Below are 5,206 nucleotides of genomic sequence, written 5' to 3'. Positions count from 1 at the left end.
CGGGGAAGCAAGCACACAGTAGGTGCTTAATAAATCTTTGCTGAGAGATTAGGGTCAGGGACTCCCGGGTGGAAAGTCCTTGGGTGCCACCTGCCAAGGCAGAGTCTTTTCCCTTTTCTCACCTGTCCTCCAGCCTCACGCACACAGCCCGGCAGGGACCCGGCCAGGCGGGCAGCCTGCTGGTGTGTGGGGTCCACTCGAGCTGGGAGGCCCAGAGCCAAGTCCTGGCTCTGCCACCTACTGTGTGTGCTGGGTGGCCTCGGGCAGGCCCCTCCACCTGTGTGCCTCAGGTCCCAATCCACAGTCCTTTCCTCACAGGGTTCTTACAAGGATTGGGGGGAAGACTATGTCTAGGATCCCTGGCACATAGTAGGTGATATAGAAGCATAGAAGCCATAGTTGATCTTTGAACAATGTGGGGGCCAGGGTGTGTGCCCTCTGCAGTCAGAAATTCATGTATAACTTTCATCCCCAGCCATCCCTCTGCATCACGACCCTTATGTAGGACTAGAGACCCGGTGCATAAAAATTCATGCACTGAAGAGCTGTCCCAGGTCATTGCCGGAGGAAATGCTCCTTCAGGTGTGCCTGGGGTGCTGGTCCCGGCTTCCCCCAGCCCCCAGCTCTGACCTGCGGCCAGGTAGCTGGCACAGCAGCCTGACCCTGGGGCCTGTCCGTGGCTGTCGAGGTAGCGCAGGAACCCCGGGCTGATTCTGTCAAAGCCTTTGACATCTTTTAATGTACTGGGTTTCACTGAGCCCTCGCTCCATTGGGTCTTGAGAGGGACGCTGACATAGGACCCAGACCCACCCCCACCAGGGCTGCCAGCTGTGTCTGATGGGCAGCTCCGGGTTGGAAGGGCCCGGGAGGGGGGTATTGGCACCTCCCTTGGGTTGTGCTGGTGGCCCCACTGGCTTTCCGGGGGGAAATGAGGCCCCAGTACCCTCTGGTGGCCTTGCTGCTGTCCCTCTGCAGGCCAGATGCTGGTTCCTCCAGGCCGTCAGGTCAGAGTCCCCTCGCTCACACCGTGCTCTGGCCTCCAGCAGCAGCTCAGCCCTGGCCGGCAGGGTCTGGGCACAGGCATGCTCCAGGCTGTCTGAGGGCGCTCCTCACTCCGCTGCCTCAGGGCGGCCTGCAGCCCTGGCTGCACCACCCACCGGCAGGGCCACCTGGGCGCTGTCTCCTGGAGCCTGGCCGGCGGAGGCGGTGCTCCCAGGCCTCCTGCCCGGCAGCCAGAGGCCATTGCACGGCAGCCACGTCCTGGGCCCAGGCGGCGCTGCCCAGAGCCAGCCAGTCTCCCCGGTGCCAGAGGGGTGCTCAGGGCCATGGACATTCAGGACTAGACCTGAGCACTATCTATATACACCGAGTGGCCAGATTATGGTGATCTCTGAATGCATAATAATCGGGCCACTCAGTGTATATCCTATATAATAAAAGGTAATGTCCCCTCCACCAGGAGTTTGACCAGCCAACCACCCAAAGCCCGGCTTCCTCTCCCTAGCGACTAGCCTCCTTGCAGTTTCTTCAGCCCAGGAGCACGACTCTCTTTAGAGCCAAGTGGTAACATTTCACACTGTAACCAAATGTCTGTGAAGCGTTTTCTGTGCCACATCTCATTTGATCCTCACAGAAGTCCTGGGGTAGGTAGATAGGAGACTCGGTGGAATCCCATTTTCATTAGCCAGAAAATGGATTTAGAAAGCTTAGAAACTTGACCTGACTGAAATGAAGTAAGAAATGGTGGCTCTTGAAAATGACTCAGGTTTTCTCACTGGGCAGAATATAGTCGAACACCGCTGCAGTTAATATTTCACCCTTTTTCCCCCCTGCGTGACCTACAATAATAATCTGCTTTGTGTTGATATTTACTGCTGGGTTGCTCACAATTACCTGAAAGAGAAGTGGGAGTGCTTCACTGGACTGGAAAAAGTTTAGCTACATCAGAAAGCAGGTCTAAGTAAGCAAGTTTATTCTACATCTATAAAGGGCTAAGTTGACTCACCCATATCTGATACATATAAAGCTCTCGCTTGCTAAAAATAAAAATAAAAAAAAATTCATGCACTGGAGGGGGGGTCCCTCAGCCTGGCCTGCTCCCTCCCACAGTCCAGGAGCCCTCAGGAGCTGGAGGCGACCTGGCTATCAGGGGAAGGCAACACCCATCACACCTCTGCTGCTGCCACTGCTACTGCTGGCAGCGCAAGCCTCTGCTGGCCCTGGTTACCTGCGCCTCGGGCAGCCCTGGGCGGCTGAGCAGCTGCCATCCGAGGCTTGCCTGCACCTTGGGCTGGCCCTGGCAGCTGGGGGCTGAGGGGACTGGGGGACCCTGCCTCTGGAGTCCAGCCTTGCAGCGGGCCTGCTGCCCCGGCAGGGCGCAGGGGACTGGGCACCACCATCTTGTAGCTGTGGGCACCACCATCTTTGAGGCCATGACAGTCAATTAGCATATTCCCTCCTTATTGGCTGTGGGCGTCACCATCTTTGCGATTAACATGAGGGCCAATTAGCATACTCTCTTTATTAGATAGGATGGCATAGAGCAGTGCATACAGTCAGCCCTATATCTTGCAGATTCCCAGCAGGGATAAAAAAATACTGCTTTTCATCGCAGCCGGTCCAATCCAAAGATGCAAAACCTGGGGGTCCGGAGGGCTTACTGTATTGAAGGAAGTCCGTGTGGAAGTGGACTCGCTGCTCAAACCGGGTGGCTCGTGTCAGCTGGCACGTTACTGCGCGCTGTGAGCTCTGGGTGGTCTGGGCGGCGCACCTCCTGGGCTTCCGCAGCCAGGCCGCTGCGCGGGGGCCCTGCCCGCCCACCGCGCTCACGCAGCGGCTCTCAATGAGCCGGTCTTGCCCCGCCTCCTCCAGGGACAGTTACCCAGCCTGAGACCTGGCTCCTCGGACCCAGCGGGACTGGCGTGTGGGGTGTGCAGGCAGGGGTGCTGCTGAGTGGCCTGCAGTGCCCAGCACAGCACCATGCCTACCTCACGGCCTACCAGGCTCCGTTCTCCCGGCTCATCCCACTTCCCCTCCTCTACGCCTCATCTCCCTCCTGCAGAGCGTGGCGCTCAGAGGGGAGTCCGTGCGGAGGTCACAGCCCAGGCAGCGGAGGCGGGAGGGGGGCAGGCTCACGGTGCCGGCGCTCAGCAGACACCGGGAGAGCATGCTGGATGTGAGGCTGGCCCTGCCCCCTGAGCGCCCCCACCCCCGCCTGGGCCCTGCAGCCACCTGGCAGCCCGGGGTCTGTGGGCACCCAGCTCGCGCCGAGGACGCTGCCACCCTGATGGGCGGTCACCAGAGGGGTGAACGCTGCTGCCGGTGAGGCCGGTTCAAACCCACGGCCGCTGCGGACTGCGTGGTTCTGAACGTGACACTGACCCCGAGTCTGGGCCTCCGTGGCTGAGGAGCGGGAACGGCAGTGCCAGGGATGTGGTTGAGGGAGGATCGGACTAAACGGAGAGCGCCCCTGAGAGGACAGAGCCCCGGCCCAGCGGCTGCTGCTGCCGGGTGACACGCTCGCTGGGGGGAGCGGGCGCAGGGGGGAGCCGGCCCTGTGGCTGCCGGGGAGCCGGCCGGGGAGGCAGGTGCAGCCGTGGCCTCCGGGGCCCGTCACCAGGTCAGGGCACAGAGAGGAGAGGCCTCCTCCTCCCGCTGGGGGCAGGGGCACTGATGTCCCCAGAAATGCCCTCTGCCCTCCCAGGGCACGTGGCCTGTGAGCGTGGCCCACGTGACGCACACGCGGCTTCACTCACAGCCCCTTCCTGCCCCTGCACCCAGGAAGCAGCCTGGGTTTCCGAGAACCCGCTGCCGGGAGCCCTCAGGTGCCGTCCCGCCGGCCGCCTGCCGCTGCGTGTCCGGTGAGTGGCCTCTTCGCCTCTGCTCTCCGGCCGCACCGCTGCGGGCCCGGGGCGGGGGGAGGTGCCCCAGCCGGGGAGGAGCACCCAGGGAGGAGGGACGGCGGAGGGGACCCGCGGGTGCTGTCCCCGGGCGGGGAAACGGCCTGTGCGGGATCCCGGGTTCATGGAGGAAGCCTGCAGACCCACGCCCCCTCCTCTCTCCTCGGGAGCCCCTCAGCCCAGCCCCAGCCGCCAGGCCCCGGGCCGCGGGTGTCCAGCCCGGAGCGGCTGCCTGCCTTCCGGTGCCGGCGGCGGCGGCTCTGCCAGGGGGTGTTTACGGCTCACGCTCTGCTCCGCGCTGGTGTGGGTGGCAGGACCGGCCTTCCACTCTCACAGCTTCCACCCACCCCAGCATCAGATGTGCCGCACACATGCTGACATAAGGCCAGGGCACATGTCAGCAGGTGGATACCTGTCTCCCATTTCCCGTGGTGAAGAGCCAGAAGCTGGTCCGGGACAGAGACTGGGGAGCAGTTTTGGGGAGGCCTCTGGAGGAGGGGGAGCTGAGACACGGGGTGCGGCTGAGGGAGCAGACAGGGCCCCCGCCCTGAGGTGGGCCACCCCGTTTGTCCCTGTGACCCCCAAAGACCCGGAGAGGCCCGCAGGCCCCGCGGACGGGGCGGGGGGCCTGCGCGGTGAGGGGGCGGACGGGGCGCGGGGCCTGCGCGGTGAGGGGGCGGACGGGGCGCGGGGCCTGCGCGGTGAGGGGGCGGACGGGGCGCGGGGCCTGCGCGGTGAGGGGGCGGACGGGGCGCGGGGCCACCGTGAGGATCTGGCTTTGCCCCCGGGTGCGGGGAGTCCTGCGGGCGGTGAGGGCCCCGGGCTGGGTGCTCGGCGAGCCGCTCTCCTGGTCCCCGTCCTCGGTGGCCCCCTTTCCAGGAGGGTCTGGTGAGCTTCGCCCCTGTCAGGGCCCCACCGGCTGCTGCGTGACGCACTCAGATGTCTGGTGTCCGGAAAAGGCCTGAAGGAGCCCTCTGCCCCCGCAGCACCATGCTGATCACTGTCCTGTGACGCGGAACCAAGGTGGCATTTTGTTGGCTGACAAATGCCGCTGCCTCTGAGGCCTTGGGCACAGGAGCAGAGAGGGGCTCCAGGGGGGACTCGGGGTCTTGGCAGAGTGGGAGGAGCGCGGCAGGGAGGGGCCGGGCCCTCACTTCACCGGCTGCCGGTGGGGCCCGTCAGTGTCTGGCTGAGGGTGGCGTGTGGAGCCTGCAGGCCGGTGGGGGGCGCCCACCCCATCCTGGCGGGTCCCGGGCCTGATTCCCCCTGCAGCCCGTCTCCCCCGGCCCCCGGACGGCCTCCGATGG

The sequence above is a fragment of the Pipistrellus kuhlii genome, unplaced genomic scaffold (genome assembly GCF_014108245.1).
Source record: "Pipistrellus kuhlii isolate mPipKuh1 unplaced genomic scaffold, mPipKuh1.p scaffold_m20_p_27, whole genome shotgun sequence".
Lineage (NCBI taxonomy): Eukaryota > Metazoa > Chordata > Mammalia > Chiroptera > Vespertilionidae > Pipistrellus > Pipistrellus kuhlii.
This window is presented reverse-complemented; position numbering follows the sequence as displayed.